Source organism: Bombus affinis, chromosome 12 (genome assembly GCF_024516045.1).
Source record: "Bombus affinis isolate iyBomAffi1 chromosome 12, iyBomAffi1.2, whole genome shotgun sequence".
In the NCBI taxonomy this organism is placed as follows: Eukaryota; Metazoa; Arthropoda; class Insecta; order Hymenoptera; family Apidae; genus Bombus; species Bombus affinis.
The window spans coordinates 11,839,197-11,851,575 of NC_066355.1; positions in this window are offsets into that span (position 1 = coordinate 11,839,197).

The following is a 12,379-nucleotide window of genomic DNA, read 5'->3' on the forward strand; positions in this document are numbered from 1 at the left end:
ATAATAACGATAACAGATGTTAGATGTAGCAAAGAAACAAAAAGAATAAAGAAAAAAAAAAAACGAAAACCCATGGTTCTAGGATCGAGCCGAGTTTACGAATATGTCGCGATACTACAGAAAATGTCACATCGAATCCGATACGAGATTCTTGGTTACTTGGTGCAAATCTTGTACAGTCCTTGAACGGACAGTATTATTCATTCCATTTTTACAGTGATGAAATGGCCATTTAAATGTCTCGCGTTATCTCGTTTCTTGCTTAAGTAATAGCAATACTATTCGTATTTAACGAGGTTGCATGTTTTCGCATTAAATCCACTATTTAATGGCTCTTCTACTTAACGTAAACTCTATATCGCGTCGGCCTGATATCTTCTGTATGATTTTATCGAATCTACCAGATTCTTGATTACATTACATTACAGACTAAAAACTAAAAACTATCGCGTTCGTTTCCTTCCCTGTACTTGCAATTGCTTCCATTTCTAGTACCAGGTTGTGGCAATTTCCTCTATTTCTGAAAGCTTGTGAAATTTCCTTTCTATTCTTTCGAAAACTTTGGTAGAATTTTTCTTTCAACGCGATAAACAGTTCGACGAATTCTGTCTCAAAGTACGATACGCTCTTTTAGAAATGTCTCTTTTACGAACGTTTTTCTATTTCCGTAACAATGATACGTCGCCTCGTTGCATCGATGTTTGCATTTAACGAAAGAACATCACGAGACGCGTCTGAAATTTGCTCGTTCGAAACATAATATTCGCGGTATATCGGCGCAATCGCGAAAACCATAAATTGCAAGAGCAACGAATGCTCGAGATAGTCGATTAAATGCGTCAGCTTATCGTCCATTAAAATCTCTGTATCACAGGCCGAACCGCGGTTCGCCCGAGAAAATAAAATTCAATTAGGAGAGTGGTCAGCGAGAACCCGATGATCATCCGCTGATCGTAATTATGTAGGTGTGTAGTGCAATGGAACGAGACAAAATGTAACTTGTACTATAATCGGTATTACTTGCAAACATCATCGCGACGAAACATCGTCCCGTTGATGCGATCTTTTGCACGGCCGAACTCTTCCAAGGAAAAGACAAAGTTTCCCGTGGGAAATTAGCGAAGAAAATGGAAGGATGGTGGTGCTCTGTGACCGTTGCCGGCAGATGTCCATCCGGTATCATTTGCATGGGCATCTGCGGAGGTATCGAATGTCCCGTCGTAATTTTCATTCAAACACAAATCACTCGTTGGTCGCATGGCGTATTATTGAAACAAGCAATTCGCCCCCTTCCGACGTCGCTCTTTTTCACCGTTTATGTCCGAAGGACCGTACGCCCGATCGTTTGCTCCTCGTGTTTGCTCACATGTGACTGCAACGTCGTGAAAAGACGTATTTGCCTGGCCGACGCGCGCCGCGTATACCAGCTACTAATAAAAAATGATCGACTATAAAGCATATCGGTCGGTTCGATAAGAACGCGTCTTGTTCCTCGTTGTTTTCATTAATCGAAATTTCAATGAATTTTCACGAATAAAAAGTTCGCGTTAAAGTATACGTAAAAACGTTCGTTTTCCCAATTAAAAAAAAAAAAAAAAATAATCGACTTTGAAAATAAACGGATCCGTTTATCGATCGGTTAAGAGTGAAGCCTATCTAATGTACGAGTAAATATGAGATCACTGTCGTATAACGGAGAATAAAAACAAGAATTACTCGCAACACGAAAAACACGCTGCTTACTGATAATTTTAATTAAGTCGTTTCTTTGAAATTCTGACACGATACGTTAGGTATTTCGGTTTCTAGAGAGGCCAACCTTACCGAAATAGAAATATTCATCTTTAAAGTTGAACGTTTCGACGACGCATAATCGCTACAATAAGCAGAGAGAGTATGTATGAGTTTCGAGCCTCGGCGTGTTTACTTTCGAAGGACGTTGCCGCGCTACGAGTACCTTAATCCGCCAGTATCGGATGTTGCATACATTCATATACTTTGGAAGATAACGAATAAAAAAATATTTTACGTTCGTTCGCGTTACAGCTTGTTAATTATTTCCACTTCGATCTCGCGAGCTAAAACAAGACAAGCGTTTGTATTCTATCTATTTGGTCGACTAAAAGATCTTGAACGAAGATATAGTCTCGTTCGCTTATCCTTAAAGTTACGCGAGCTGGCAAAGAATCCAACAAGATCTCGCAACTCGATGCCGATTCGCGACGATATACCCGTTTCTCGATAACTTTTCCTCTTTGGATCGCATAAGTCAGAGTACTTCTCAAACTCTTTTACGCGTACAAAGTTATACTAGATTTACAAAGTTAGATTCAAATAATTAACTACGCAAGGAGCAATACCAAACTGCTAATTAAGCTCGTTACGTTCTCTTGACGCGATTGACATCTCTGGTCCGTGTCCTTTGATGCTTTACGTGGGAAACCGAAGCACGTGCTACGATCGCGTTCGCTCGACGCGATTTCGCTCGAGTCTTCCAAAACGAAATGATTTCGAGTAAGAAGAACGTTTAACGCGATCAGTGCGTCGGCATTTCGCTTGCGTTCTTCTTCTAGGGATTGACTGAGTCCTCTATCGCTCTAAATAAATAAATAAATAATAATATTTTGGTGCTTAATAATACCGTGCCACTTAATTTTTATCACACGTTAATTACAGACGTTTTCAATGAAGCGACGAACGCAGATAGTCCGTTTACGTCGATATAAAATATCACGCAAAAAGTATTTCGTTTCACGTAATTCGCGCATCATATTTCGACCTCGAAGGTATCGCCGTTTTACGCTCTTACTCACACTTGTCGCACTTTTACGTCGTTTATTTTCCATGCTTATCCAAATAAACGTATTACAACACGAGATAAATGGCACGTATAAATAACTCGTCAACATTATCAGTTTTCTCGTAAAATGAAATATTTTCACGGCAGACCGGGTATCTCTCTCTCTCTCTCTCTCTCTCTCTCTCTCTCTCTCTCTCTCTCTCTCTCTCTTCTCGTACACGCGTACGATCGAAAGTTTGTAGCGGCGTCGCAAGTACTCGAGAGAATCGAATCGAAACTGGCAAGAAATTACTATATTACCAGCTACGCTTCTCCGACGTTATTCGCATTTCCTATCCCATAGCGACGAGTAATTCGATTTTTAATATTTCTCTTGCGACGAATTTATTAGCGTTTGTGAATTTCGCCGAGTTTATAGAAACATTTATTTAGATACGGATATTACAGATATTTGCCTTTTCCTTGCATTTCTTACAAACCTTTTTACAAACGCGTGACCAAAAGTTTTTCATCTATCGAAACTAGACGCAAAATTACAGAACAGGGAATTTTTAACTGGAAAGAGATCCACGCGACAATTCGAGTCGTCGGCTTTATGCGACCGTTCGCCATCGTCAAGTTCCATAAGCTGCCAGTGGTTGACTCTTTCGATCCACTTTGCATCGAATTGTTACGCATGAAGTTATCGTTCCTGCCAAATAATCCGGTATCCAAGTCGCAATTTCCGTCAGATCCTACGAAGCGCAGTTCGTTCGCGTAACTGCGTGGACGAATCTCGTTGATTCTCCGATTTAACGCAATAAATCAGCGTAGCCGTAGCCGCTTCCTTGGAAGCCGGTGATCCGCCGCGGAGCAACTAAAACCACCACGCAAGACTTTAACGCCCTTTTTCGCGTGACGGGCAAATTGCCTATCGATTTGGAAAGTTATAGCGAACCGCGAAAAACACGTTGTCGGAAATAATGAAACGTTCGGAGGTCTTAAAAACACGTTCCGATATTTCTTTCGTGTAACGTGTCGATGTCGCGTGTATCTACTCTTGAGCAATTAGGTTCGAACGTGTTGGAACTTGGAACCGTGGAAAGGCTATTTTATTAAATTTTAATAGTTTTAAACTTTTATTAGTTTCAATAATTTTAACGACACGTTAGTAAACTGCAATCCCCTTATTTTAAATTCGAATTCAATTTCTTGCAAATTCCTTTTCGGAAGTGAAGTGTTTTTCGTCGTTCGACTTAACGAACGGTTCCACGATATCGCTTCGGAGATACGACGACAAGCGCGATATCTCGCAGTCGTTTCGAACGTTTCCAGAGACCTGGAACGGTAGAAAGGAAAGAAAAAGTTGCTTCTAGGCGCGAAGAAATCAGTTAGTCAACCGATAGTACGAGAAATATTTCGTTCTAGTAACGCTTGCGCACGGAATTAACGCGTCGACGGTAGAAGCATCGAGATTGTAAAACGAACCTAAGACGACGAAGGGTTAACGAGCGTTTCTTTGATCGTAGCTGAACGAAACAGAGGGGATACGACAAAAGAGAACGGGACAAGGAAGAGGGAAAGATGGAAAGAGAGAGAGAGAGAGAGAGAGAGAGAGACATGGAGCCGAGAGTTTAGCTTCGCAGAAATCGACGGAGGAACCGGCGTTCTTTTTCCTCGGCACCTTGGTAACCGAGTAACCAAGTAACCAAGCGACCAAGTAACCACGCGGCAAAGCAGCATTCGCGAGATGCACGAGGGGAGAAACGGCAGATAAGCGCCATAGTAGCGATCTGTCGGCGAGGAAAGAAAGAAGAGGCAAGTTTGGTGGAACGAGGAGAGTCGTTCGGTCGATGGAGGGGGCTGGAGGCGGTGGAGGCAGAAACGTCGGAAGAAGAAGAAGAAGAAGAAGAAGAAGAAGAAGAAGAAACCGAGTGGAAGAGGTTAATGGCCTCTGACACAGTGGTGATAAAGGGGCAACGCAGCGGAGGCGAAACCGCAGAGAATTCGAACCGACTCTGTAGAACACGAGATGAGTAGAACGTGGAACCTCTCTTGGCAAGAGGAACACGGAGCTCTCTAGAGATGACGCCGATAAATATTTTCTAACCCACCGTAGAACAACGACAACGCGATCTTCCTTCGAGATCGTAGCGATCAAGGTGGCAGATATTTGATCAAAGCTGGCTTAAATATTTTCAGTTTCCATAGATGTTAAAAGCACGGTTTATCGCTAGAACCACCAAGCATGTCCAAAATAACGAAACGATATCGAATTCTTTGTTCTTATGATTAATAATAATAATAATAATAATAATAATAATAATGATGATGATGATGATGATGATGATGATGATAATAATACACATTGCAGGGTATAGATAAACGAGACAGAAGAGAAGAAAAAGGTAACAAGATGAAATACAGAATCGACGATTGACGATTACGGACCGCGTTGCAAGCCGATAAAAGAAGAAAAGTCGACGGCGTTATAAAACTGGTTACGATTAAGAAAATCGTATTTGTCGTAATTAGTTGGACGAGGCTTGGGTTTCGAGAGAGCAAAACTTCCAAAGAGAAGAGCAAGAATAAAGACCCGTATTTATACAAATAATAGATCTGTTATGGCGGGGCGTCGTTCGGAGGTCAATAACCTCAGACGCGATCGAGTAACCAAGACACAGAGATCTTTTTGGTAAAATTAACTTATCGAAACACCGCTTCGCAATCTCGAGCAAACTACTTACCGTGGATTATCGGATGGCGCGGCGCATGCTACGTAATAAGCGGCAGAAATTCAGAGTGAATTCAGAGCGAAGAATGCAGGAAGCAATCGATATCGGAAGACGTAACGAGCGAACGGAGCGGTATTTTCCAGTAGCCACGCGGTTACTCTAAACATGGCTTACTTTACGAGGTTTCGCTATTCAGGACCGTGCAAAATTCGATAGCTACTCTAACCAGTACCGCGTTCTATAATCGTCGTTCTAGCCTGTCTGCTTCGTTTCACTTGCCTCGACGAGTCGTCGAAAGCCGTAGAAATCTGGAAAATCTGCGCGAGATACGCGTTATGCCGATACTCGGAACTACGAACGCCGAACAAAGCGACTCTCTCTCTCTCTATGTATCCATGGAATCGTCGTCGTGAAATTTCTTTCGACGTCCGAGCATCTCGAACCGTAGTCGTTCGCCGATCAACGAGAAAACGACCAACATCCGACGAAACGATTCTCGCAATAGCAACGTCCGATTCTAAAGAGTCGCGTCCGATCATCGTTGCCAAATTTCTTTACGCCATATACTCCCTCGCTAATTTTAGGCGCCTCTCTGAATGATGCTCCAAGGTACATACTACGTATACGTAGCCAACACGTGGCGAGATGGGAGAGGGCGAGCGACCGGAGTGCGACGAGGACAGAGCAGAGAGCCGAGAAAGAGCGGAGAGCGTGAGTTCTCTTTCTCTTGGTCTCTGTTCGCTGTTGGCTCTCGCCCTCGCCAATCTTGCCTGCCTTTTCGGATGTCCACGATCGGCCTCTGCCGGCAGGCAGGTCGACGACCTCGAGGCGATGCACGCGAGGGAAGGACACGTGGAAAATAGCGGGAAAACTGGCCTAGCTCGACTCTACTCGAACTTTCGATCTCTCGCGATTCGATAAGCTCGATCGCCGACAGGTTAGACACGAAGCCGCGTGTTCCGCTCGCGTTTGCTCCGCTGCTCGCTGGTCGGACGCGTTCGTCGCGGCAGATTCGATGAAAAATCAGCGACGCGACAAGCTGCTTTCCTCGTAAATTTTCCACGCTTACGCGTTGCCACTTTGTTCGTTCGGTGATAGTTTCTACCCCGGTCGAGTACGATAATCGAGTACGTCGGCCCATTTTCAGAAACACGTAATACGTCGCGCGTTAAGCATTTGTCGGAGATTGGCAGAAAAACGGCAACTTTCTTTCGCCGACTCGAAATATACATGTTCTCGGCGTTTCTCGTTTAAAAAATCTCTTTATCTCTGGCCTACTTTCCTCTGCACGCTTTTTCTGCCGGAAGTCGCGTGCACCGGTTGCGGGAGCATCGATAAAGATTCGCTCAATTTATTACACACGCGCAAGATGAACGAACGCTTTTACCGGTATCGCGGTATATCGGTATAAAAACATCGAAACGCATCACGCGCACAGACACCGTAAATACGTTGATTAATTACATTGTAACAAAGTGCGACGATATTTCAAGCCGCGTCGCGTTATTAAACGCGCTACGCGGATACGCCGGCGGTCATTTTTCAAATTCCGTGGATAGAAGGCGTAGCAAAGAGATTCGACTCGATTTTTTCAAAGACACGTAACTGTAGAGATATCGATGCGAAAGAGAGCAACGGTAAAGCGACGAGGAATCTCCGAATTAAAATTCGTTCGGCCGATTCGTCATACCCTATATTCTCTAATAGCGTGCGAACCTTTCCGAATGTCCACTGCCCCCCGTTTACCCCCTAACCGATCGAAGAATTCGAATTATCGCCGTGTAACTTTTAATCTTTGCTGCGAGAATTAGCAGCTCGAAGTGATCGAGGTAGGATGGCATTTTTATGGTTGGCGTTACTTCTCGAAGAATTATTTCGATCTTTTAAAATACAACTCGCATAACGTGCTTTACGAAGCCGAATTTCTTGCTTCGCGAGCAGCAGCGTCTATACGACGCAAATCTTACGTGAATGAAATTGTAGCTACCGTAACCGTTACGTTCGCTCTACATCGCGAGGTTTATGCATTTTATCGCCACATAAAAGACGCTTACTGCGAATAACCTTAAAACCGTCGAAGAAAGCCAACGGAAGATACGAAAACTCGGTCTTTAACCGACCGTCAACTATAAAAAACTTTGTTACTCGTTAGAAGGAACACGAACACTGTCGAACGCGAACCACCTTTTTATTCCACTGCACGTTCGTCCGAGTAAACAGACACGAATACACGATCGCTCGGATAAACGAATTTTCGAATAGCGCAACGATCTGGTTTGTCTCTGGTTTTGGAATTTCATTCGTGACAAATGGACGAAATAAATCGTTCGATTCGGATTCCGCGACACCTTTGCCAAACCGGACAGATCGAAAGCAAGAGGAGGAGAGAGAACAGCGTTAGCCGGTGGAAGAGGAGTGCGAGGAGCGGGAAAATGTCCGAACGAGACCGATGACATGATAATAACCAAGCGGATCGAAGGGATTCGATCGATTCGAAGCTCGTTAAGGCGACGCGATCGATTCTCAAGCCGATCGATCGCTAATGAGACGGCGTTCGGAGGCGGCCCGTTAAATACAAATCAAGCACGGATCTGCCACACTTTGATTCGTTCTACGCTCTCTACACCGATGCACGGCCCGTCCTGCTGGCTACTGCGCCCACGTTCGCTGCAACCGGATGTGTAAAGCGCACCGGGCAGCCGCGGAACGTGACTCGTTCGCGACATGTCAGAAGCTTGGCGAGCGCCGCTCTAAACTACCTTTTCCTTTACGTTGGCGACATCGTCGTCGCGCGTATAAGTCGACGAAGGAAACCGGCCGCGCGTAACTACGGATTCGTCTCGCAGTCGTGATTTTTTATGCTCGCCTTCCTATATATATATCGCGCAACGCTAATTTATATTTTTCGCGTGAGCAGTTATATTCACATATACGTATACGTTACCTTCCATTCGAACTTTTCTCCATCTTGTTCCGCATCTTCAGCTTTCATTTTCGCGTTGCTTCCAAACTGTTCGCTTCGAAATTTACATTTACAACTTTTACTTCTTACGTTGAATTTACAATATTTTCGCATTTAGTATCGAAATATCTGTTCTTCGTTAGAACGTTTATAATATGAAGATACATAGAGGCAACCAGTTGTGTATTTATGGTTGTTAGTTTGCGGATCGAGGCGTTGCACGATAAGAGTCACCGTATTTTATCCGTACGATATTTCGTACGATCAACGCTACCGCCTACTATACGTTTTACGTTAAATCGATCCGATGATAAACGCTTACATCTTTTTTCATATTTTCCACTACGAAATTGTATCTGGTCGACGATGTAATAACGATGCATGCTTTACAACTTGCGCATGGAAATGCCACGTAAACGCTACGGCACGGCGCTTCGATATTTTATCGTCAAGTTTCACGCTTCGAAAATGCAATCGACCCTTCGAGCCTTACGCCACGGTCTATTTTCTACTTTCATACCGGTGCTTACGTTCGACGCGTCTCTGTAAACAAACCGTGTCTCTTTTACAAACTGTACGTCCGAGCAAAAGAATCGCGTTTCGCGCCGCTAATGCGAAACACGCTTTGGCGAGAAAATGTAATTTTTGACATTGCGTATGCGGGATCTCGCGATTCTAATTGCGGCGCAAGACGGCAGAGATACGTTCTTTCTTTTTCCTTTCTTTCCCCCCGCGGATATCATCCGCGGTGTTTCCTGAATACTTATTTATAACGCACGGATTATCGACAGCGTGGAAGAAAAAGCTACACGATCGCGCGATAAGAACGCAAATTAGATCGTTCCCCGCGTAATCGTCACCAAGAGGAACAACGAGACCGGAACGGTCAGGGACGGTGAACAAGGACTCGATACGATCGAGGATAACCCGTTGTTGCTCCGAATCATTGACATAATAACTCGTTAAGAATGTATCAAAGTACGAGCAGCTAGGCGATAATTATCGTTGGAATATTTATTCGTAACATCGTAAAAATAATAGTATCGTCAACGTCCGTCTAAAAAGATCATCGAGAATCGTACGAACGCGAGGGATGCTCTTTTTAAGGCTAAATCTCATTGCGCAACGTCCGAAACGACTCGATGTACATGCATTGCTTGTAATTTCTATCGCGGTCAACGTTGCTTGATTCGAGGAAACGCAATCGATAACAGATACGTATTGCACATGGGAAATGTACTTATGTTTGTTCGCAAAAGTGCATCGACCGATACAGACGCTTTAATTCCGCGACTGCTACTTCCCTTCTCGCCGAAAATCTTTCCGAAGGCTTTCGGAAACGAAGTTGGTCAAACTCAACCCGATGGACGAACGAAACATTAAAAAAAATCGAAAGAAACGTAAATTTCGCCGTGAACTCTTCGAAACGATCCGATTAAATTCTACGCGGTATCGGTCGTTTTACACCGGCTGTTACTAGTTTTTCACCCCTGCACCGCTCGTACTCGTAACTCATTCGCGCTAAGATATCTCCTATGCGGAACAACGACTTGCTTCGATAAACCCCCGCTGTCTACCGAAGGCTCGTCGCGTTTCGCAACTTACTGTCGCGGTAAAATTGCCACGACATCGTCGTCATCGCGCTGAACGAAAACGAAAGGAAAGGAAGGGGGCAAGGAACGACGGGAGGAATGCAGTCCCCGACAGAGTTTATTACAAAGGTATACGATATATCGGCGAAACGAAGCCGTTGCTCTCGTTCGAGTTCCGTTTCGCTGGCAATGTTATCGGTTGGCGGGCGCGCGCGCTAGGCTGGTTCCGATCGTTCGATCGACCGAGAGACCGACTTCGATCACCACTCGCCACATCGTTAACCGTTAATTGCCGTTCGCATTTTTTCTCCCTGGCCGTTTCTTCTTATTTCTCCGAAACGGCCGTTTAGACCGATTAACCGCGTCCCTGCGACGTCGATACACGATCTTTTCGACTTATTTGTTTCGCGTAGAATCGCCCTGTATTCGATCGTACTATCGATCGTATACGAATCGATGGCCATTCACAAAAGAATCGTACGATTAAGTTTGATAGAAAACGTCTGTTCTAGCGAGTTCCGAAGTCGTAAAACCGACCGCCGCTCAAATTGAATACATACTCTGTTCGATCGTATTACGCAGAGGCGAGGCGTCCGATAAGAAGACGATGAACCATCGTGACGAACGTTTGACGACATCGTGTCGTAAACCAGGATGCGTAATTTTCAACTACGGACGACAGGATGTCGTTACGCTGGAAAGTTTCCCAACGAAGGAAGCGTAAATTTCCTACGTCTCTTAAATCGACCGAGATAATACAATGGTGTTCGGTAGAAATGGCGATTGCGCGCAATCCTATGAAATTCTATCGGATATCGTAATAAAGCGTTGTATTTCGTACAAAATTAAATCGCACTTGGCGGACAAAAATGATTTGTATAAATAAAGTTAAGAATAACTATACATGTACATATAGTATATCGATGAACGGATAAAAATCTAGTTACATACGGATATTACAGTGAGCGATTATTGGCAACTAGATTTAGGGGACGAAACAAGGAGAAGGACAAGATGGAGAATCACGGTGGCGAAAAAATCAATCGTACAAACTCCATTATTTTGTAATAATAAAATGTATTAAATAGATAGTGTATTGTTGGCAATACTTATCAAACTACAATTTTCTTCAATCGTGGTACATGAGACTCGCGTATATGTGTGTTCTTTCGGTAAATGAAACGAAGAAGAATCGTCGATGCGCGGGACAACGTTCGTTCGACGTCGGGTGAAAACGGTAAAAAAAAAAATGTCTAAGACGCAAACAAAAATCACTCGTACGTTCGCCAAACGACGCACAGTCCTTACGTACTACGTCGCTAACAGAAATATTCTGGTAGGAAATTTCGCGTTCACCGTTGGTCGAACATACGTCGCCTCTCGCAAACGGCGTTCGTATTTTTCTTTTATTTTTTAAGGCACTCTCTCTCTCTCTCTCTCTCTCTCTCTCTATGTCTGTCTGTCTTTCTCGCCATTCCTCTAATTAATGAAACTCTATACGCATTTATCACCTTTATGGTCCCATTGTGGATTAGGCTGAAGTCGTTCGAGACTGTACCACACGCACTATCGTAACCTACGTCGTTCCAAAATAAAATGAAAGAAAAAGATACAGAAACAGAAATGAACCTTGGATCATTGCTGCGAAATCTCGATCCACCGTTGAGCCGCTAATCGTTAGCTGGAAGATGAATCTCGAAGATGATTGGAAGAAAAGAAGAAGATCAGCACGAACAAACCGAGATTTCGCAATGACCTTGTTCGAACGACTTCCGCCAGCCTATCAATTGGCTCCCAAAATCGTATTTAGATCTCGCTTAGTACATATCGCTAAATGTCTCTCTCACACGCATTCTCTCTTTCTCTCTCTCTCTCTCTCTCTCTCTCGCTCGCTCGCTCGCTCGCTCGCTTTCGTCGAACATGATATATATCTGCCGCGCAAATCGTTTTCTCGAACGGCTGCCGGTCGACATCGCACGGCGGTCGCGTATCACAAGGAGAAATTAAGTATACACACTTTCGTCGTTTTTTTTTCTTTTTTTTCATTTGATGGGAACACACCGTGGTTAGTCGGCCCTGACAGGAACCGGTTCTCCACGGGGCAAGAAAAGAAGTGGGGAGAGAAATACATTCTGGTAGATTGGTCTCGAAGAAACGGAAGAAAATACATAATAAAAAAAAAAAAAAAAAAAAGAAATAGTAAGAATAATATTATAATATAATAATAATAATAATAATAATAATAATAATAATAATAATAATAATAATAATAATAATAATAATAATAATAATAATAATAATAATAATAATA